Raw genomic sequence first — 24,433 nt, 5'->3', positions numbered from 1 at the left:
CGAGTTGAGAGAAGAAGGCTTAAGACAAACTACTCTGAGCTAAAGGAGGAAGTTCAAACCCATGACAAAGAAGTTAAAAACTTTGAAAAAAAGAATTAGACAAATGGCAAACTAGAATAACCAATGCAGAGAAGTCCTTTAAGGACATGATGGAGCTGAATACCAAGGTGCAAGAACTACGTGACAAGTGAACAAGCCTCAGTAGCCGATTTGATCAACTGGAAGAAAAAGTATCAGTGATGGAAGATCAAACGAATGAAATGAAGCAAGAAGAGAAGTTTAGAGAAAAAAGGATAAAAAGAAAAGAACAAAGCCTCCAAGAAATATGGGACTATGTGAAAAGACCAAACCTATGTCTGATTCATGTACCTGAAAGTCACGGGGAGAATGGAGCCAAGTTGGAAAACACTCTGCAGGGTATTATCCAGGAGAACTTCCCCAATCTAGCAAGGCAGGCCAACATTCAAATTCAGGAAATACAGAGAATGCCACAAAGATACTCCTCGAGAAGAGCAACTCCAAGACACATAATTGTCAGATTCACCAAAGTTGAAATGAAGGAAAAAATGGCAAGGGCAGCCAGAGAGAAAGGTCAGGTTACCCAAAAAGGGAAGCCCATCAGACTAACAGCAGATATCTCGGCAGAAACTCTACAAGCCAGAAGAGAGTGGGGGCCAATATTCAACATTCTTAAAGAAAAGAATTTTCAACCCAGAATTTCATATCCAGCCAAACTAAGCTTCATAAGTGAAGGAGAAATAAAATCCTTTACAGACAAGCAAATGCTGAGAGATTTTGTCACCACTAGGCCTGCCCTAAAAGAGCTCCTGAAGGAAGCACTAAACATGGAAAGGAACAACCAGTACCAGCCACTGCAAAAACACGCCAAATTGTAAAGACCATCCAGGCTAGGAAGAAACTGCATCAACTAAGGAGCAAAATAACCAGCTAACATCATGACAGGATCAAATTCACAAATAATAATATTAACCATAAATGCAAATGGACTAAATGCTCCAATTAAAAGACACAGACTGGCAAATTGGATAAAGAGTCAAGACCTGTCAGTGTGCTGTATTCAGGAGACCCATCTCACATGCACAGACACACATAGGCTCAAAATAAAGGGATGGAGGAAGATCTACCAAGCAAATGGAAAACAGAAAAAGGCAGGGGTTACAATCCTAGTCTCTGATAAAACAGACTTCAACCAACAAAGATCAAAAGAGACAAAGAGGCCATTACATAATGGTAAAGGGATCAATTCCACAAGAAAAGCTAACTATCCTAAATATATATGCACCCAACACAGGAGCACCCAGATTCATAAAGCCAGTCCTTAGAGACCTAGAAACAGACTTAGACTCCCACACAATAATAATGGGAGACTTTAACACCCCACTGTCAACATTAGATCAACAAGACAGAAAGTTAACAGGGATATCCAGGAATTGGACTCAGCTCTGCACCAAGCGGACCTGATAGACATCTACAGAACTCTCCACCCCAAATCAACAGAATATACATTCTTCTCAGCACCACACCACACTTATTCCAAAATTGACCACATAGTTGAAAGTAAAGCACTCCTCAGCAGATGTAAAAGAACAGAAATTATAACAAACTGTCTCTGAGACCACAGTGCAATCAAACTAGAACTCAGGATTAAGAAACTCACTCAAAACCGCTCAACTACATGGAAACTGAACAACCTGCTCCTGAATGACTACTGGGTACATAACAAAATGAAGGCAGAAATAAAGACGTTCTTTGAAACCAACGAGAACAAAGACACAGCATACCAGAATCTCTGGGACACATTCAAAGCAGTGTGTAGAGGGAAATTTATAGCACTAAATGCCCACAAGAGAAAGCAGGAAAGATCCAAAATTGACACCCTAATATCACAATTAAAAGAACTAGAGAAGCAAGAGCAAACACGTTCAAAAGGTAGCAGAAGGCAAGAAATAACTACAATCAGAGCAGAACTGAAGGAAATAGAGACACAAAAAACCTTTCAAAAAATCAATGAAACCAGGGGCTGGTTTTTGAAAAGATCAACAGAATTGATAGACTGCTAGGAAGACTAATAAAGAAGAAAAGAGAGAAGAATCAAATAGATGCAATAAAAAATGATAAAGGGGATATCACCACTGATACCACAGAAATACAAACTACCATCAGAGAATACTATAAACACCTCTACGCAAAGAAACTAGAAAATCCAGAAGAAATGAATAAATTACTGGACACATACACCCTGCCAAGACTAAACCAGGAAGAAGCTGAATCCCTGAATAGACCAATAACAGGATCTGAAATTGAGGCAATAATTAATAGCCTACCAACCAAAAAGAGTCCAGGACGAGATGGATTCACAGCTGAATTCTACCAGAGGTACAAGGAGGAACTGGTACCATTCCTTCTGAAACTATTCCAATGAATAGAAAAACAGGGAATCCTCCCTAACTCATTTTATGAGGCCAGCAACATCCTGATACCAAAGTCTGGCAGAGACACAACAAAAAAAGGGAATTTTAGACCAATACCCCTGATGAATATCGATACAAAAATCTTCAATAAAATACTGGTAAACCGAATCCAGCAGCACATCAAAAAGCTTATCCACCATGATCTAGTGGGCTTCATCCCTGGGATGCAAGACTGGTTCAACATACGCAAATCAATAAATGTAATCCAGCATATCAACAGAACCAAAGACAAAAACCGCATGATTATCTCAATAGATGCAGAAAAGGCCTTTGACAAAAGTCAGCAGCCTTTCATGCTAAAAATTCTCAATAAATTAGGTATTGAAGGGACGTAGCTCAAAATAATAAGAGCTATTTATGACAAACCGACAGCCAATATCATAATGAATAGGCAAAAACTGGAAGCATTCCCTTTGAAAACTGGCACAAGACAGGGATTCCCTCTCTCACCATTCCTATTCAACATAGTGTTGGAAGTTCTGGCCAGAGCAATCATGCAGGATAAAAAAATAAAGGGTATTCAATTAGGAAAAGAGGAAGTCAAATTGTCCCTGTTTGCAGATGACATTGTATATTTAGAAAACCTCATCATCTCAGCCCAAAATCACCTTAGGCTGATAAGCAACTTCAGCAAACTCTCAGAATACAAAATCAATGTGCAAAAATCACAAGTATTCCTATACACCAATAACAGACAAACAGACAGCCAAATCATGAGTGAACTCCCATTCACAATGGCTTCAAAGAGAATAAAATACCTAGGAATCCAACTTACAAGGGATGTGAAGGACCTCTTCAAGGAGAACTACAAACCACTGCTCAAAGAAATAAGAGAGGACACAAACAAATGGAAGAACATTCCATGCTCATGGATAGGAAGAATCAAAATTGTGAAAATGGCCATACTGCCCAAGGTAATTGATAGATTCAATGCCATCCCCATCGTGCTACCAATGACTTTCTTCACAGAACTGGAAAAAACTACTTTAAAGTTCACACGGAACCAAAAAAGAGCCCACATTGCCAAGACAATCCTAACCCAAAGGATAAAGCTGGCGACATCATGCTACCTGACTTCAAACTATACTACAAGGCTACAGTAACCAAAACAGCATGGTACTGGTACCAAAACAGAGATGTAGACAAATGGAACAGATCAGAGCCCTCAGATATGATACCACACATCTACATCCATCTGATCTTTAAAAAACCTGACAAACACAAGAAATGGGGAAAGGATTCCCTATTTAACAAGTGGTGCTGGGAAAACTGGCTAGCCATATGTTCCAACTCCTGTTCTTTCTTTGTTTCAAATATCATAGAATGTCTTTTTCCATCCCTTTATCTTCAGTCTGTCTGTGTCTTTACAAGGGAAGTCTGTTTCTCATAGGCAACATATCATTGGGTCTTTTTAAAATCAATTCAGCCACTCTATGTCTTTGGATTGTAGAATTTAGTCCATTTACATTTGACGTTATTGGTAATACTGAATAATTAGTAACATTCAATGATAAGCGAAGAATTACTCCTGCCATTTTTTTAAACTATAGCAATAGTTTATTAACCATAAAAGGTTAACTTTTAAGGAATACCAACTTTTTTTCCCTTTTTTAAAAAAATTTATTTATTATTATTATACTTTAAGTTTTAGGGTACATGTGCACAATGTGCAGATTAGTTACATATGTATACATGTGCCATGCTGGTGCGCTGCAGCCACTAACTCGTCATCTAGCATTAGGTATATCTCCCAATGCTATCCCTCCCCACACCCCGCAACAGTCCCCAGAGTGTGATGTTCCCCTTCCTGTGTCCATGTGTTCTCATTGTTCAATTCCCACCTATGAGTGAGAATATGCGGTGTTTGGTTTTTTGTTCTTGCGATAGTTTACTGAGAATGATGATTTCCAATTTCATCCATGTCCCTACAAAGGACATGAACTCATCATTTTTTATGGCTGCATAGTATTCCATGGTGTATATGTGCCACATTTTCTTAATCCAGTCTATCATTGTTGGACATTTGGCTTGGTTCCAAGTCTTTGCTATTGTGAATAATGCCGCAATAAACAGACGTGTGCATGTGTCTTTATAGCAGCATGATTTATAGTCCTTTGGGTATATACCCAGTAATGGGATGGCTGGGTCAAATGGTATTTCTAGTTCTAGATCCCTGAGGAATCACCACACTGACTTCCACAATGGTTGACTAGTTTACAGTCCCACCAACAGTGTAAAAGTGTTCCTATTTCTCCACATCCTCTCCAGCACCTGTTGTTTCTTGACTTTTTAATGATTGCCATTCTAACTGGTGTGAAATGGTATCTCACTGTGGTTTTGATTTGCATTTCTCTGATGGCCAGTGATGGTGAGCATTTTTTCATGTGTTTTTTGGCTGCATAAATGTCTTCTTTTGAGAAGTGTCTGTTCATGTCTTTGGCCAACTTTTTGATGGGGTTGTTTGTTTTCTTCTTGTAAATTTGTTTGAGTTCATTTTAGATTCTGGATATTAGCCCTTTGTCAGATGAGTAGGTTGCGAAAATTTTCTCCCATTTTGTGGGTTGCCTGTTCACTCTGATGGTAGTTTCTTTTGCTGTGCAGAAGCTCTTTAGTTTAATTAGATCCCATTTGTCAATTTTGGCTTTTGTTGCCATTGCTTTTGGTGTTTTAGACATGAAGTCCTTGCCCATGCCTATGTCCTGAATGGTAATGCCTAGGTTTTCTTCTAGGGTTTTTATGGTTTTAGGTCAAACGTTTAAGTCTTTAATCCATCTTGAATTGATTTTTGTATAAGGTGTAAGGAAGAGATCCAGTTTCAGCTTTCTACATATGGCTAACCAGTTTTCCCAGAACCATTTATTAAATAGGGAATCCTTTCCCCATTGCTTGTTTTTCTCAGGTTTGTCAAAGATGAGATAGTTGTAGATATGCGGCATTAATTCTGACGGCTCTGTTCTGTTCCATTGATCTATATCTCTGTTTTGGTCCCAGTACCATGCTGTTTTGGTTACTGTAGCCTTGTAGTATTGTTTGAAGTCAGGTAGTGTGATGCCTCCAGCTTTGTTCTTTTGGCTCAGGATTGACTTGGCAATGAGGGCTCTTTTTTGGTTCCATATGAACTTTAAAGTAGTTTTTTCCAATTCTGTGAAGAAAGTCTTTGGTAGCTTGATGGGGATGGCATTGAATCTGTAAATTACCTTGGGCAGTATGGCCATTTTTACGATACTGATTCTTCCTACCCATGAGCATGGAATGTTCTTCCATTTGTTTGTATCCTCTTTGATTTCCTTGAGCAGTGGTTTGTAGTTCTCCTTGAAGAGGTCCTTCACATCCCTTGTAAGTTGGATTCCTAGGTATTTTATTCTCTTTGAAGCAATTGTGAATGGGAGTTCACTCATGATTTGGCTCTCTGTTTGTCTGTTGTTGGTGTACAAGAATGCTTGTGATTTTTGTACATTGATTTTATATTTTGAGACTTTGCTGAAGTTGCTTATCAGCTTAAGGAGATTTTGGGCTGAGACAATGGGGTTTTCTAGATATACAATCATGTCATCTGCAAACAGGGACAGTTTGACTTCCTCTTTTCCTAATTGAATACCCTTTATTTCCTTCTCCTGCCTAATTGCCCTGGCCAGAACTTTCAACTGTGTGTTGAATAGGAGTTGTGAGAGAGGGCATCCCTGTCTTGTGCCAGTTTTCAAAGGGAATGCTTCCAGTTTTTGCCCATTCAGTATGATATTGGCTGTGGGTTTGTTATAAATAGCTCTTATTATTTTGAGATACATCCCATCAATACCTAATTTATTGAGAGTTTTAGCATGAAGCGTTGTTGAATTTTGTCAAAGGCCTTTTCTGCATCTATTGAGATAATCATGTGGTTTTTGTCTTTGGTTTGGTTTATATGCTGGATTACATTTATTGATTTGCATATATTGAACCAGCCTTGCATCCCAGGGATGAAGCCCACTTGACCATGGTGGATAAGCTTCTTGATGTGCTGCTGGATTCGGTTTGCCAGTATTTTACTGAGGATTTTTGCATCAATGTTCATCAAGGATATTGGTCTAAAATTCTCTTTTTTGGTTGTGTCTCTGCCCGGCTTTGGTATCAGGATGATGCTGGCCTCATAAAATGAGTTAGGGAGGATTCCCTCTTTTTCTACTGATTGGAATAGTTTCAGAAGGAATGGTACCAGTTCCTCCTTGTACCTCTGGTAGAATTCGGCTGTGAATCCATCTGGTCCTGGACTCTTTTTCGTTGGTAAGTATTGATTATTGCCACAGTTTCAGCTCCTGTTATTGGTCTATTCAGAGATTCAACTTCTTCCTGGTTTAGTCTTGGGAGAGTGTATGTGTCGAGGACTTTATCCATTTCTTCTAGATTTTCTAGTTTATTTGTGTAGAGGTGTTTGTAGTATTCTAATGGTAGTTTGTATTTCTGTGGGATCGGTGGTGATATCCCCTTTATCATTTTTTATTGCATCTATTTGATTCTTCTCTCTTTTTTTCTTTATTAGTCTTGCTAGCGGTCTATCAACTTTGTTGATCATTTCAAAAAACCAGGTCCTTCATTCGTTAATTTTTTGAAGTGTTTTTTTTTGTCTCTATGTCCTTCAGTTCTGCTCTGATTTTAGTTATTTCTTGCCTTCTGCTACCTTTTGAATGTGTTTGCTCTTGCTTTTCTAGTTCTTTTAATTGTGATGTTATGGTTTCAATTTTGGATCTTTCCTGCTTTCTCTTGTGGACATTTAGTGCTATAAATTTCCCTCTACACACTGCTTTGAATGTGTCCCAGAGATTCTGGTATGTTGTGTCTTTGTTCTCGTTGGTTTCAAAGAACATCTTTATTTCTGCCTTCATTTCGTTATGTACCCAGTAGTCATTCAGGAGCAGGTTGTTCAGTTTCCATGTAGTTGAGCGGTTTTGAGTGAGTTTCTTAATCCTGAGTTCTAGTTTGATTGCACTGTGGTCTGAGAGATAGTTTGTTATAATTTCTGTTCTTTTACATTTGCTGAGGAGAGCTTTACTTCCAAGTATGTGGTCAATTTTGGAATAGATGTGTTGTGGTGCTGAAAAAAATGTATATTCTGTTGATTTGGGGTGGAGAGTTCTGTAGATGTCTATTAGGTCTGCTTGGTGCAGAGCTGAGTTCAATTCCTGGGTATCCTTGTTGACTTTCTGTCTTGTTGATCTGTCAATGTTGACAGTGGGGTGTTAAAGTCTCCCATTATTAATGTGTGGGAGTCTAAGTCTCTTTGCAGGTCACTCAGGACTTGCTTTATGAATCTGGGTGCTCCTGTTTTGGGTGCATATATATTTAGGATAGTTAGCTCTTCTTGTTGAATTGATCCCTTTACCATTAAGTAATAGCCTTCTTAGTCTCTTTTGATCTTTGTTGGTTTAAAGTCTGTTTTATCAGAGACTAGGATTGCAAACCCTGCCTTTGTTTTCCATTTGTTTGGTAGATCTTCCTCCATCCTTTTATTTTGAGCCTATGTGTGTCTCTGCATGTGAGATGGGTTTCCTGAATACAGCACACTGATGGGTCTTGACTCTTTATCCAATTTGCCAGTCTGTGTCTTTTAATTGGAGCATTTAGTCCATTTACATTTAAAGTTAATATTGTTATGTGTGAATTTGATCCTGTCATTATGATGTTAGCTGGTTATTTTGCTTGTTAGTTGATGCAGTTTCTTCCTAGTCTCGATGGTCTTTAAATTTTGGCATGATTTTGCAGTGGCTGGTACCTGTTGTTCCTTTCCATGTTTAGCACTTCCTTTAGGAGCTCTTTTAGGGCAGGCCTGGTGGTGACAAAATCTCTCAACATTTGCTTGTCTGTAAAGGATTTTATTTCTCCTTCACTTATGAAGCTTAGTTTGGCTGGATATGAAATTCTCGGTTGAAAATTCTTTTCTTTAAGAATGTTGAATATTGGCCCCCACTCTCTACTGGCTTGTAGAGTTTCTGGTGAGAGATCTGCTGTTAGTCTGATGGGCTTCCCTTTGAGGATAACCCTACCTTTATCTCTGGCTGCCCTTAACATTTTTTCCTTCACTTCAACTTTGGTGAATCTGACAATTATGTGTCTTGGTGTTGCTCTTCTCGAGGAGTATCTTTGTGGCGTTCTCTGTATTTCCTGAATCTGAACGTTGGCCTGCCTTGCTAGATTGGGGAAGTTCTCCTGGATAATATCCTGCAGAGTGTTCTCCAACTTGGTTCCATTCTCCCCGTCACTTTCAGGTACACCAATCAGACGTAGATTTGGTCTTTTCACATAGTCCCATATTTCTTAGAGGCTTTGCTCATTTCTTTTTATTCTTTTTTCTCTAAACTTCCCTTCTTGCTTCATTTCATTCATTTCGTCTTCCATCGTTGATACCCTTTCTTCCAGTTGATCACATCAGCTCCTGAGGCTTCTGCATTCTTCACGTAGTTCTTGAGCCTTGGTTTTCAGCTCCATCAGCTCCTTTAAGCACTTCTCTGTATTGGTTATTCTAGTTATACTTTCGTCTAAATTTTTTTCAAAGTTTTCAACTTCTTTGCCTTTGGTTTGAATGTCCTCCCGTAGCTCAGAGTACTTTGATCGTCTGAAGCCTTCTTCTCTCAGCTCGTCAAAGTCATTCTCTATCCAGCTTTGTTCCATTGCTGGTGAGGAACTGCGTTCATTTGGAGGAGGAGAGGTGCTCTGGTTTTTAGAGTTTCCAGTTTTTCTGCTCTGTTTTTTCCCTATCTTTGTGGTTTTTATCTACTTTTGGTGTTTGATGATGGTGATGTACAGATGGGTTTTTGGTGTTGATGTCCTTTCTGTTTGTTAGTTTTCCTTCTAACAGACAGGACCCTCAGCTGCAGGTCTGTTGGAGTACCCGGCCGTGTGAGGTGTCCGTCTGCCCCTGCTGGGGGGTGCCTCCCAGTTAGGCTGCCCGGGGGTCAGGGGTCAGGGACTCACTTGAGGAGGCAGTCTGCCCGTTCTCGGATCTCCAGCTGCGTGCTGGGAGAACCACTGCTCTCTTCAAAGCTGTCAGACAGGGACATTTAAGTCTGCAGAGGTTACTGCTGTCTTTTTGTTTGTCTGTGCCCTGCCCCCAGAGGTGGAGCCTACAGAGGCAGGCAGGCCTCCTTGAGCTGTGGTGGGCTCCACCCAGTTCGAGCTTCCTGGCTGCTTTGTTTACGTAAGCAAGCCTGGGCAATGGCAGGCACCCCTCCCCTAGCCTCGCTGCTGCCTTGCAGTTTGATCTCAGACTGCTGTGCTAGCAATCAGCGAGACTCCGTGGGCATAGGACACTCTGAGCCATGTGGGGGATATAATCTCCTGGTGTGCCATTTTTTAAGCCTGTCGGAAAAGCGTAGTATTAGGGTGGGAGTGACCCGATTTTCGAGGTGCCGTCTGTCACCACTTTCTTTGACTAGGAAAGGGAACTCCCTGACCCCTTGCACTTCCCGAGTGAGGCAATGCCTCACCCTGCTTTGGCAGGCACACGGTGCGTGCACCAACTGACCTGTGCCCAGTGTCTGGCACTCCCTAGTGAGATGAACCTGGTACCTCAGGTGGAAATGCAGAAATCACACTTCTGAGTCGCTCACACTGGGAGCTGTAGACTGGAGCTGTTCCTATTTGGCCATCTTGGCTCCTCCCCCACTCCTGCCATTTTGTGATGTGTTTCCTGGTTGTTTTGTAGTCTTCTTTCTTTCCTTCCTTCTCATCTTCCTTTTAGTGAAGGTAATTTTGTCTGGTGGCATACTTTAATTTCTTAATTTTTTTTTTTGCATCTGTTGTTTATTTTTTTGATTTGAGTTTACCATGAGGCTTGCAAATACTATCTTATAACCCATTATTTTCAGGGTGATAAAGTCTTAACACTCTTTACCTAAACAAACAAGAATAAAGTAAACTAAAAAACACTCCACACCTTAAATTAATCGCGTCTTTTTAATCTTTCAATTTCTATTTATATCTCGCTGTAGTGTCTTTGACTTGAAAAGTTGTAGTTCTTTTTGATTGGTTCACCTTTAAGTCTTTCTATTTAAGATAGGGGGAGTTTACAAGCCACATTTATTGTGTTATAATATTTTGAATTTTCCTTTGTGCTTATTATTATCAGTGAGTATTGTAAGGTCAGATGATTTCTTTTTTTTTTTTGAGACGGAGTCTTGCTCTGTCACCCAGACGGGAGTGCAGTGGCACAATCTCAACTCACTGCAAGCTTCACCCCCCCAGGTTCATGCCATTCCCCTGCCTCAGTCTCCCGAGTAGCTGAGACTACTGGCACCAGCCAACATGCCTGGTTAATTTTTTTGAATTTTTAGTAGAGATGGGGTTTCACTGTGTTCGCCAGGATGGTCTTGATCTCCTGACCTCGTGATCTGCCCACCTCAGCCTCCCAAAGTGCTGGGATTACAGGCTGAGCTGCTGTGACTGACCTCCAGATGATTTCTTATTGCTCACTAACGTACTTTCTTTCTGATTGAAGTACTTCCTTTAGCATTTGATGTAGGGTAAGTGTGGTGTTGGTAAAATTCCTCAGCTTTTGTTTGTCTGGGAAAATCTTTATTTCTTCATTATGTTTGAAGAATTTTTTTTTGGTTAACCATTTCTTTTCTTTCCCCAAAGCTCTTTACATATGTCATGTCACTCTTTTGTTGCTTGCAAGGTGTCCACTGAAAAGTCTGCTGCCAGGTGTATTGTGGTGCTACTGTATATTATTTGTTTCTTTTGTCTTGTTGCTTTTAGGATCCTTTCTTTACTCTTGACCTTTGGGAGTTTGATTATTAAGTGCCTTGGGGTAGGCTTCTTTGGGTTAAATCTACTTGGGGTTCTGTAACCTTCTTGTACTTAGATGTCGATTTTTTTTCCCAGGTTTGGTAAGTTCTGTGTTATTATTCTTTTGAATAATCTCTCTAATCATATCTCTTTCTCTACCTCCTCTTTAAGGCCAATAACTCTTAAATTTGCTCTTACGAGGCCGTTTTCTAGATATTCTAAGTGTGCTTCTTTGTTTTTTATTCTTTTTTTTGTCTCCTAGGACTGTATATTTTCAAATAGCCTACCTTCAAGTCCACTAACTTGTTCTTCTGCTTGATTAGTTCTATTAAAAGACTTTGGTGCATTCTTCGGTATGCCAATTGCATTTTTCAGTTCCAGAATTTCTACTTGATTCTTTTTAATTATTTCAATCTTTTTATTAAATTTATCTGATAGAACTTTGAATTCCTTCTCTGTGATATCTTGAATTTCTCAGTTTTCTCAAAACAGCTATCTTGAATTATCTATCTGAAAGGTCACATATCTCTTGGATTGGCTCCTGGTGCCTTATTTAGTTTGCTGGAGTCATGTTTTCCTATATGGTCTTGATGCTTGCAGGTGTTCTTTGGTGTCTGGGCATTGAAAAGTTACATATTTATTGTAGTCTTCACAATCTGGGTTTGTTTGTACTCAGTCCATCTTGAGAAGGCTTTCTGGGTATTTGAAAGGACTTGGGTGTTGTGATCTTAGCCGTATCTGCATTAGAGGGCAACCCAAGCCCAGTAATACTGTGGTTTCTGTAAACTCAAAAAAGTGTCACTTTGGTGGTCTTGGATAAGATCTGGAAGAATTCTATGTATTAAGGCAGAAACGCTTGTTTTCTTTCCTTACTTTTCCCAAACAAACAGAATATCTCTCTTTGCTGAGCTGCTTGGAGCTAGGTGTTGGGTGACTTAAGCAGCCCAGTGAGTACCACCACTGGATATGTGCTGGGTCAGACCTGAGGCCAGCAAAACACTCGGTTTCACCCAAGGCCCATTGTAACCACTGTCTGGCTACCACCTATTTTCACTCAAGGCCAGAGGGCACTACAATTTGCCGGTCATAAAGCCAGCCAGCATTGCATCTCTCCCTTCAGGGCAGCAAGTTTCCCCAGTACCAGGGCAGTCCAGAAATACTGTCCAGCCACCAAAGACTAAAGTCAAAAACCTTAGAAATCTACCTGTGCTATTGTACTATGGCTGAGTTGGTGCTCAATGAGATGCTTTCCCTATCCTCTCCACAGGAAGCAGAGCCTCAGCCCATTACCACCACAACCACAGGCCCACTGGAAGTATTTTCAAGCTACCACTGATGTTCACTTAATGCCCAATGGATCTTTAGCATGTGGTGAATGTTGCCAGGCTTGAGACTCACCCTTTAGGGCAGTGGGCTCCATTTTGGCCCAAGACACGTCCAGAAATGCTGTCTAAGAGCCATGGTCTGGAATCAGAGACCCCAAGAGCCCACTTGGTACTCTACCCTCCTGTGGCCAAGCTGGTACCTAAGGTGCAAGACAAAGTCCCCTTTACTTTTTCCTCTGCTTTTCTCAAGTAGGAGGAGTCTCTCACTGTAGCTATCACAGCTGAAAATGTGCTGGATCTCACCTGAAGCCAGCATGTCCCAGTCTCACCCAAGGCCTATGGTGTACTACCTGGGCATTGATGTGGGTTATTCAGGGACCAATATATCTTTAGGCAGCAGGTGATGGGTCCTGCCTGGATTGGGTCGTTTCCTTCAAGGTGGTGGGTTCCCTTCTGGCTCAGGATGTATCTAGAAATGTCATCCAGGAACTAAGGCCTGCAATGGGGGACTCAAAACTTTGATCAGTGCTCCACCGTACTGTGGCTGAGCTGGTATTCAAGGTGCAAGACAAAGTCCTCTTTACTCTTCCCTCTCATTTCCACAAGTGGAAGAAAGGTGTCTCTTTCGCAGCCATGAGCTGTGCTGTCAAGGGTTGGGCGCGATGTGGCATGTGCTCCCTTAGCCACTATGGCTGGTGTCTCGGCAGGTCACATTCCCCCAATGTGTACTGGCTCTTTGCTTAGCATAGCACTAGGACTCAGCTAGGGGTTGTGGTCCTTGTGTCCTACACTGCCTTTAAAATTTATTTAGAACCCCAAAGCACTTTAGTTTGCAGTGAACTCAAATTCCAACTGCTGGGATGGATAATTCCCCTCTGGCTGGGGCTGGTCTAAATGCCTCCTCCATTGGCGGGCATCAGCTGAGTTCAGTCCTGTTTTGCTTTATGCTGTGACAGGGCAGCAAAACTCAAATCTCACTGTGAAAATTGAGTTCAACGCAAGGTTTCACAACTACTGTACCCTCCCTTTCCCAAGAGCACAGTTTATTTTCTCACACCACACATCTACTGCTAGAGGATAGTGGAGAAGGAGTGGCATTAGAGATTCAAGACTTTCTTACCCACTTCAGTGCCTGATATGGTTTGGCTGTGTCTCCTCTCAAATCTCATCTTGAATTGTAGTTCCCATACTCCCCATGTGTCATGGGAAGGACCTGATGGGAGGTAATTGGATCATGGGGGGCAGTTACCCTCATGCTTTTCTCATGATAGTGAGTGAGTTCTCGCAAGATCTGATGGTTTTATAAGGGGCTTTTCCCCCTTTGCTGGACATGTCTCCTTGCTGCTGCCATGTGAAGAAGGACATGATTGCTTCCCGTTCCACCGTGATTGTAAGTTTCCTGTGACCTCCCGAGCCCTGCAGAACCTAAGTCAATTAAACTTCTTTCCTTTCTAAATTACCCAGTATCGGGCAGTTCTTTATAGCGGTGTGAGAGTGGACTAATACAGTGCCTGTTTCAGTGATATAAAGTTAAAACCAAATACTATGAGTGCTCACCTGATTTTTTCTTCTTATGAATGTGCTATTTTTGTTTAGATAGTTATTACATTTGGTGTTCCTGTGGGAGGGATGCTTGGTGGAGCCTTCTATTTGGCCATCTTATTCCATCCGTAATCAATTAATGCTTAGTAATTTTTTTTTTACTTTAAAAATTTCAACTTTTATTTTGGATTCAGGAGGTATATTTGCAAGTTTGTTACATGGGTATGTTACATGATGCTGAGACTTGCGGTATGATTGATCCTGTCACCCAGGTAGTGAGCATAGTACCCAACCAATAGGTAGTTTTTCTTTTCATATATATATAGTATATATTACTATACTATATATATAATATATATTACCATACTATATATAGTATATATATAACTATATATAATATATATTACTATACTGTATATAGTATATATAACTATATATACACTATATATAGTTATATATATACTTTATATATAGTTATATATACTATATATAGTTATATATATAAAACTATATATAAAGTATATATATTACTATATATACTATATATAGTTACATATATAACTATATATATAAAGTATATATAACTATATATATACTATATATAACTATATATACTATATATAACTATATATATACTATATATAACTATATATATAGTATATATATAAAACTATATATATGCTATATATAACTATATACTATATATAGTTACATATATAACTATATATACTATATATAGTTACATATATAACTATATATACTATATATAGTTACATATATAACTATATATACTATATATAGTTACATATATAACTATATATACTATATATAGTTACATATATAACTATATATATAAAGTATATATAACTATATATATACTATATTTATACTATATATAGTATATATATATAACTATATATAGTATATATATAACTATATATATACTATATCTATCTATCTATCTATATATATATAACTATACTTTAAGTTCTAGGGTACATGTGCACAACGCGTAGGTTTGTTATATATGTATACATCTGCCATGTTGTTGGTGTGCTGCACCCATTAACTCGTCATTTACATTAGGTATTTCTCCTAATGCTATCCCTCCCCCCTCCCACCGCCCCACAACAGGCCCCGGTGTGTGATGTTCCCCTTCCTGTGTCCAAGTGTCCTCATTGATCTATTCTCACCTATGAGTGAGAACATTTGGTGTTTGGTTTTTTGTCCTTGCGATAGTTTGCTGAGAATGATGGTTTCCAGCTTCATCCATGTCCCTGCAAAGGACATGAACTCATCCTTTTTTATGGCTGCATAGTATTCCATGGTGTATATGTGCCACATTTTCTTAATCCAGTCTATCACTGATGGACATTTGGTTTGCTTCCAAGTCTTTGCTGTCATGAATAGTGCTGCAATAAGCATACGTGTGCATGTGTCTTTATAGCAGCATGATTTATAATCCTTTGGGTATATACCCAGTAATGGGATGGCTGGATCAAATGGTATTTCTAGTTCTAGGTCCCTGAGTAATCACCACACTGTCTTCCACAATGGTTGAACTAGTTTACAGTCCCACCAACAGTATAAAAGTGTTCCTATTTCTCCACATCCTCTCCAGCACCTGCTGTTTCCTGACTTTTTAATGATTGCCATTCTAAATGGTTTGAGATGATATCTCATTGTGGTTTACAAAATGGTTTTACATATGCTATCTCTTTCAATCCTAACAATCGTACTGTGGGGTGAATGGCATAATCCCTGTTTATAAATGAAGAAACAGACTCAGATACATTATTCTTTCTTCCTTTTTCTCTATTTAGAAAATCTACAAGGCCCACCACAGGAACTATATTCTTCACAAGAAAATCATGGACTGATTAATGTCCAGCTTGAATTCAGTTCACCCTTCTCTGAATTCTTACTGTAAAGTCAGTTTTATGTATTTTACTACTGACATGCTATTTTTTCTTTTCAGTCTTTTCCTGTGTATTGTAATTTAGCAATGTAAAAAGACAAGGATAGATTTTACATTTAATGAATTTGATTCCTATCTGACCTTGATGCATACTTGTGTGATTTTATACAGGTTATCTAGTTCTCCAAACCTCAGTTTCCCCACCTGTGAAATGTGGATAACAATCCTTACCTCTCAATATTGTTTGGTTTATCAAATAAGAAAATTGAAAGTTTTCCTTCCTTCCTTCCTTCCTCCCTTCCTCCCTTCCTCTCTCCCTCTCTCCTGTCCACTCTTCTTCCCTCCCTTCCTTTCTTAAAATATGTCCGCATTCAAATTGACGTTTTCCTTCCTTCCTTCCTTCCTTTCCTTCCTTCCTTCCCTTCCTCCCTTCCTCTCTCCTGTCCTCTCTTCTTCCCTCCCTCCTTTCTTAAAATATGTCCACAATCAGGCTGAAAGCCCCATGATGTCAGTGCACTTATCTTAAACCTCTGTTCCTTCCCCAACACAGTTGAAATCATAATATTTGATACCTACATTTACTTGGACTTGGAAGGCTTGGAATGCATGTTTTTGGAGCACTAGGCTTCTACATATAGTCTCATCATCTAATATCAACTTTCAGAGCCTTTGAATCTAAAATACTTTTGCTGGATCTAATTAAAATTTCAACATGCTAATAAGCAAGTTAATGACTTCCATCTTCACAAATCATTTATTTGTCAAAAAGGGAAATGTAGTTTCTTTGATTTTAATGAATAGGCTTCCCCAGAAACTACACATTTTCTGAAATCATTATTAATACCAATTTTAAACACAAACTCTCCATTGGTGGCTTTTATTGTTGCTATGACACGAATAGCAAGCAGTCAGTACACTCATTGACAGAGAGAACTCACTTTAAGTCCCTTAAAGTTTGAAATTACTTTTGGTTGGAGGTTAGTGAAAGAAGTGTGAGGTACACTTCTCTGGCAGTTTCTAAAAAGTCTACACTAACACAAGGACTGTGATAGACAATCCCCTAGAAAAACTGACATCTTCTTATATCCCGTTCTTTATTCTTTTTCTGTTGTATGCCTGAGGGTTACAGCTCCAAATATTATATTTAAATAACAACTTTCTTCAAATGATATTAAAGGGCTTTACAAATACTATTTCTTTAATCTTTCATAATGTCTAGAGCTCTGAAAGATGCATTAATATTTTATTTGTACATTTGCTTGCATCTTGTTCAGAGCTTCAGTCTCAAGTCTGAAGAATTTTTTGAAAGAATATAAAACATTGTCCTTATTCTTAAGTATTCTTACCTGTTCATACTTTTAGCATACATAAATAACAGTGACTCTTCCCTTTTTAATTCATTTTCCAGATGAGTTCCATTTATTCTAAGCCTGGATAAAATAATGTACAGCTTGTGGTAGTGGAAAAAAAAACTTGGCTTAGACCACAGTTGGATTTCTGGATCCTTCGTGTACTGGCTATGTGACTGTACAGACCTTTAACATCCTTGAGGCTCAATTACTTAATTTAGTATGTAAAGATAAATAATAGAATATTTTCATTATTATGAGACTCAAATGAGATGGTGGATCTTTAAAATACTTTGAAAATGTAAAGGATTATGCTAATTCTACCTCCGATAAAGCTATTAATGTAAGTGAATGTGTATGATAATTCACAACAGAGAAATAATTTGTGCATTTTTTTCTTTTTCCTTTTGAGGTATAAAATAGCATCCTAAAAATTCAATATATAATTTAAATCTTTCTATTAAAATTAAGAATAGGATATTAGAATATCAAAGTTGGAATAGACCTTAGAGATAATCTAGTCCATCCCACATTACTGTATAAAAGGGGACAGTGAGGCCGAGAGGAAAAATAAACTTTTTTTAGGTTATAAAATTAGGCAGTGGTAAAATCAGGATTGGAACTCTGGTCCCCTTTCTTCCCATTCAATGTATTTCCTACTCTACTACAATGTCTTACCTAAGTGGTCCTGTTGGGCTTTGTTATGAAACTACTGTTCATCTCCAACTTTTCATTCACTGCTTTGAGCCAAGATTTTAATATGAACTGTTAAGCAGTCTTCTCCTTGGTGGGAGATTACTTTTCACAGAGAGAATGACCTAGAAGGCAATTCTTTCACACATTTTACCTTCCTGCCAGTAGATTGTAAACTATTGCATGGCTGCTGGGGCAACAGGTAGTACAACCAGAAAATGTGACCCAAGGCTGGAGGTCATGTTATTTTTTCCTTAGGGATATATAGATATTGGTCTTGCTGGAGCAACAAATAGAAAATAAGTTAGTGACTAGCACAGGGTAAATATTCCTTTAGTGTTCATTTTATTCCATTTCTCCTCACATTATGATAGAATGTTATTGCCTACAAAGTACTTTCATATTTTTTATTTCAAGTTATTTTCACAACAAATATATGAGGTAAGGATTATTCTCATGTTACAGATGAGAAAACTGAGACTCCGAGAGAGTAAATTAATAGCCAAACTTTACACAGTAAACAAGAGAACTAAGAGTTCAACCTAGATTCTCTGACCTCAAATGAAGGGATCTTTCCACTATACCATAATGGCCTATGATTTTGCCATACTTAATGAATTCTGAAAAATATTACTAAAGATGCGACTACAAATTAATAAATGCCATGTGGAAGAAGTTCTAAAGATTGTAATTAAACAAAAACAGACATATCTTAACCTTTCTTCGAAACTATATGAATACTTTTTTTCTTCCTCTTCTTTTTTTTTTCAATATAGACGAGGTCTCACTATGTTGCTCAGGCTGGTCTTGAACTCCTGAGCTCAAGTGATCCTCTCGCTTTGGCCTCCCAAAATGCTGGGATTGCAGGCATAAGCCACCATGCCCAGACAGCCACCATGCCTGGCCAACTACCTACATACTCCTAAATTATAAGAAGAGGCTTCAATTGCTTAGATTGATCAAGTGTCCAAAAGTATGCAACACAAGTCTAGAATCAGTCAGAATTAACCTTGCATTGCTGATTTAGCTAAACAAACAGATCTCAAAAGTTGGAAGGGCTTGATTCTACACTTACAAAGGATACACTTATTCTGGAAATTTTGGTTCTCACTTATGTATTAATAATATATGGAAAAATGCAGAAGGAAAAAAAAACATAGATGCTTTATTCCTGAGAATGGTTGCTTCTTTCTCTAGTGCAATTTTTTTAAAGTTGCATATATTGTGGTTGTGAAGTATTTTCTGAATATATCACGTGAAAAACTTTCCTCCAAAAACTAAATAAAGTAGGGGCACAATGAAGTAGAGGTAGAATTCTTCATAAGAAAAGCATGAAATGATACAGTCACAGTTTTCTTTTAGATATTTAGATCTTTCTAAGCACAGTGTTAGAAGTCAGAGAGATTTGGATATAAAACAAAACCCTAAACTTAATAGCTATATGATCTTAGGCAAGTCAAATAACCTGCTTAAGATAGTTTTTTAATTTGTAAAATGGAGATGATAATACCTACATCATAGGATTGCTATGAGGATTAAATGTGATAACACATGTAAAGCTCTTGGTACTTGATTTGTAAAGTTCCATAAGTGATATTCCCTTTCCACTCACCCCTTCCTATGATGATTTCCTGTTAATTCCAAAAGCCTACATATTTTCAACCTAAGAAGATAATTTTATTAACTGAGTTGTTCAGATTTTCACCACTGCTTTGATGCCTCAATCTTTCTGGAAGGAAGCTTCACTTTCTTATAAATAAAATGCCTTAACTTTTCATATTACACAGATTATCTCACTATAGTTTACTCTTTCAAACACACACACACAACAACAACAACCACTAAAGTACCCACCTCTTAACACCTCAAAAATGTCCAATGTCTGGCATCGATCCTCAGCATGCTCAATTCTTCTTTGGAGGCCTGTAGTCCACGTCTGTATTTTTTACTTTTGTGACTTATCCATCACAACATGACTTTTATCCTCTGTTGCTGAGGCAGAAATGCCAAAAGGAGTCCATAGCCTTGGGTAAAATAGATTCAATGAGCAGAAGGCAAACCTATGATGAGAACTTGATAAATCGACCACTGAAACACCTTTTACCCATTTAAAGTTCAGTATTATAATTAGGGCAGAAAGATATTTGGATCTCAAAGGCTGAGATAATTGTGCTAATTATTTAATAATTGTGCTAATCCAAGATGTAGCACTTTTTTAGTCTTTTATACATATTGACCCTGAGAATATTCCACAAGCCTAAGAAAACTTATTTTGTGACTGTAAGATTCAGTCTAAAAGAATAATAGCTGAGTTATATGTATAATTTTGAATTATATTTACATAAATTATAAATAATACCATTTTTCAAAAAGAGAAGCATGGATGAACAGTGAATTTAATAACTATTATCTAAATTTTATTAAGTAGCAAAATGTTTTTATATATATCCTATGATTTACAGATTAGGTATGACTACTTCCTCTTTTTGACCTTTTATGCAAAACAAAATAAGATCATAAATCTTAAAAGACCACAATTTAGAATAAACATGAATTCCTAACTACTTGAAATACATCACATTTTCACCATGAGGAGAATTTTCTGATCCAATTAAATGAAAAGACATGTGCAGTTTACAAACTTGACAGAAACATACAAACAAAAAAACACTTGAATAAGAATAGCCATCCCTTTCTACCTTACTCCAAAATAAAATAAGTCATTTTGAGAACATTAAAATTAAAATGTTAATCGTTACACTAATAACCACTTGACATTTTATAATTTTAGGTGGTTCAAAAAATGTTTTCTATCTAGAAGTCAGATCATTAAACTATGGTCCAGAAGCAAAGTATGGCCTAACAAAGGTTTGTGGAGGGTCTTATTATTCTTCCCACTACCCAGCTTTGGGAATTTTTCCATTCCTTAAAGATTACTTTTAGTAGTATAGTGACTGTGTTTTCCAAACTCCAAATCAGGCCATAAATTCTGACACATGAGGGTTTTGTGTTGTTTCTTGGTGCCAGATGCAATCCAGGAGGTGTAATTTAGATATCAAAAAATTAGAATTTCAGGACACATGAAATTAAGACCTCCTAAGGGTGTGTCAAGAAAATAAATAGATAAAACAAAAGAAAAAAATTAGAAGTTTTGGGATATTCTGAAGGTTTAGAAAGATAATGAAAGGGAACGTTTGAAATTAAGAATGCCTTGGAAAATTTGTTTACTGTGTGACTAAAACATCTGAATCAAGGTTACTGGATAGGTAAAAAAAAAAAATCAGTTAAAATCGAGAAGAAACTGGAAATCTTATTTAATCTGAAATTATTAGAAAGTATATTCCACAGTTCATTTATACATAAGCAAATTTCAAAAAAATGGTATGTAGCTTTATATAAATATACCCATAACTCTCTGTTAGATGTGTGACATGTTCAAGAGTGAGGTGCTTTTCTAGAGTTGATATTGTAGGGATCTGAGGGTTACTGCCCAACTTTGTATCATCAACCTGTGGAAAAATCTGTTCCCATGAAGCACTGAGATTTGAGCTGGCCATACTAGCAAACATGTTATTTGCAGCTCCTTGTTGCCACAACTATCATGATGAAAGAGTCAGTCTTGTGTACCTATATCTGCTCCTGAGAAGTCCCCTTCTGATTCTACAGTTTTAATGATTTATAGATGCAATAACAATATCTTTGTGGGTAGCCAAGAAAAGGGTCACAAGTTGCCTCCACAGTCAGGAAGGACACTAAGAAGAAAGTTCTGACTAGCTTTCATTCTGCTATACTGAGCTTCACGAGGATAGGGTGAGTGTTATTCATCTCTAAGGCCCTGTGCTAAGCCTTACATGTAGTAGATGCTCAATAAATATCTGCTAAATATCTTGTAAGATCCTCAAGGGAGAAAGCATTTTCCTGATCTTCCAAGTTTTTCATTATGTACTCATCACTGAATAGCAGCTATTTTTTGTGAGTTGACTATCATCACATAGGTAAACATAATAAGAAGCAATGTTTTGAAGAAGCAGATAAAGTGAGTCACATAATAGTGCAAATGTAGATATGTATCCTAGGGGAGCTTCTACTCACCTACCTTCCTGTGTGACCAGGATGAAGGAGATAGGTGGTCATTATCTCTTCTTTCAAGTATCACCTGGGAAACCCATCATTCTTAAAAGAAGCAGTGGTATCTTGCAACTTGGCTATTTAGTCTATTTCCTTGTAGAGGGGTAAAAACAAGCAGAATTGGTGACTGTTAATTACATAAACCCCTCAGAGTTAAATCTTTATAGAAGACAGAGGTAGTGAAAGTGATTAAAAAAGAATATTAGCCTTTGCTAGCTTTTCAGAAATTAATCCTCAAGATTGTCTGACTAGACAGACAGAAAGAGAGAGGGAGGTAAACTAAAATAAATGTGGCATAGCAATGACAAAGAACAAATACATATACAAACACAACATGATCCAAAGAATTTTCTAAAATTCATAAGCAAGTTAAAGGACTATCTGTCAGGACAGATGACCATCATGAAGAAGAAACAAGCTTCTATTAAAAGAAGAAGCCAAATAAGCCTACTTCCACCACTTGGAAAAAAGCACCATTCTCTTTTGTAGAACCGACAAACCAGAAACCATTTTTCCCCTGATGGGGAAAACCACCTTTCTTCTGCTTGGGCTTTTTTTTTCTTTCATTCTATATTTACCAAGAAATATATTGCTGCGATAGACAGTTCATGTATAGCAAATCATCAATATAGTTTAAGCCAATAAAAGCCAAATTGAGACTATTAAGTAGCCTAATGCTGTGTAACAGTCCAATGCTTGACTTACTTAAATATATATATTCTTTGGTGAAATTAGCTTCATTCAGTTTTATGTTTTTTTGTTTTTTGTTTTTCAACAAGGCTGTTTATTTCCCCTGGGTGCAGGAGGGTTGAGTCCAAAAAGAGAATCAATTAAGGGAGATCGCAGCGGAGCCGTTTTATAGGATTTGGGTAGGTAATGGAAAATTACAGTCAAAGGGGGTTGTTCTCTGGCGGGCAGGGGTGGGGGTCACAAGGTGCTCAGTATGGGAGCTTCTGAGCCAGGAGAAGGAATTTCACAAGGTAATGTCATCAGTTAAGGCAGGAACAGGCCATCTGGATGTATACGTGCAAGTCACAGGGGATATGATGGCTTAGCTTGGGCTCAGAGGCCTGACATTCCTGTCTTCTTATATTAATAAGAAAAACAAAACAAAATAGTGGTGAAGTGTTGGGGTGGTAAAAATTTTGGGAGATGGTATGGAGAGATAATGGGCGATGTTTTTCAGGGCTACTTTGAGCGGGATTAGGGGTGGCATGGGAACATACAATGGGAGATATTAAACTGAAGGAAGATTTTGTGGTAAGGGGTGATATTGTGGGATTGTTAGAAGTAGCATTTGTTGTATAGACTCATTGGTGATAGCCTGGATGCGGTTTTGTATGAATTGGGAAACTAAATGAAAGACACAAGGCCCAAATAAGAGAAGGAGAAAAACAGGTATTAAAGGACTAAGAATTAGGAGGACCCAGGACATCCAATTAGAGTACTCAAGAGGTTTCAGTGTAATTACTTGCTTGGTTGGTGAGTTTTTGGGCTCTATCCTTGACAGAATCCTCCTTTTTAAGTTGGAGGCTGAGCTTGGTGAGTTGTGCTTTTAAAAGACCATTAGTCAGTTCTACCTTTCCTGAAGATTGAGGATGGTAAGGGGTATGAAGGTTCCACTGAATACCAAGAGCCTGAGAAACTGCTTGGGTGATTTGACTAACAAAGGACAGTCCGTTATTGAACTGTATAGAGGTAGGAAGGCCAAACCCAAGAATTATATCTGACAGAAGGGAAGAAATGACTGTGGTGGCCTTCTCAGACCCTGTGGGAAAGGCCTCTACCCATGAAGTGAAAGTGTCTACCCAGACCAAGAGGTATTTTAGTTTCCTAGCTTGGGGCTTGTGAGTAAAGTCAGTTTGCCAGTCCTGGGCAGGGGCAAATCCCTGAGCTTGATGTGTAGGGAAGGGAGGTCACAGGGCCTGAACAATCCCTGAGGAGTAGTAGAATAGCGGATGAAACACTGAGAAGTGATTTCCTTGAGGATATATTTCCACGATGGAAAAGAAATGAGAGGTTCTAAGAGGCGGGCTAGTGGCTTGTAACCTACAAGGAAGATGTTATGAAATGACAACAGAATAGAATGGGCCTGTGAGGCTGGAAGGAGATATTTTCCTTGGTCCAAGAACCATTTGCCTTGTGTGTGAAGAGACTGATAGGTGGAAGTTTCAGTGGGGGAGTAGGTGGGAGTGACTGGTGACAAGGAGAAAAACTGCCATGAAGGAT

The 24,433-nt window shown here is 38.3% G+C and overlaps 1 protein-coding gene across 2 annotated transcripts in view; it reads right to left on the bottom strand.

Moving 5' to 3' along the window:
* Positions 1 to 24,433, bottom strand: part of ZC3H12B (zinc finger CCCH-type containing 12B) — a 477,685-nt gene that overhangs the window by 114,435 nt on the left and 338,817 nt on the right. The window contains exons 3-4 of one of the 2 annotated variants that reach the window (XM_004064283.5): positions 22,169 to 22,297; positions 19,931 to 20,100 (exon numbers count right to left, since the gene is read on the bottom strand). The gene's annotated coding sequence lies outside the window, so the exon portion shown is untranslated. The remainder of the gene's footprint in view (positions 1 to 19,930; positions 20,101 to 22,168; positions 22,298 to 24,433) is intronic. The other variant, XM_063702935.1, reaches the window with a different exon arrangement.

The sequence above is a fragment of the Gorilla gorilla genome, chromosome X (assembly GCF_029281585.2).
Source record: "Gorilla gorilla gorilla isolate KB3781 chromosome X, NHGRI_mGorGor1-v2.1_pri, whole genome shotgun sequence".
In the NCBI taxonomy this organism is placed as follows: Eukaryota; Metazoa; Chordata; class Mammalia; order Primates; family Hominidae; genus Gorilla; species Gorilla gorilla.
Note: the sequence above shows the minus strand (reverse complement) of the source record. Positions and strands in the feature narration are given on the sequence as shown.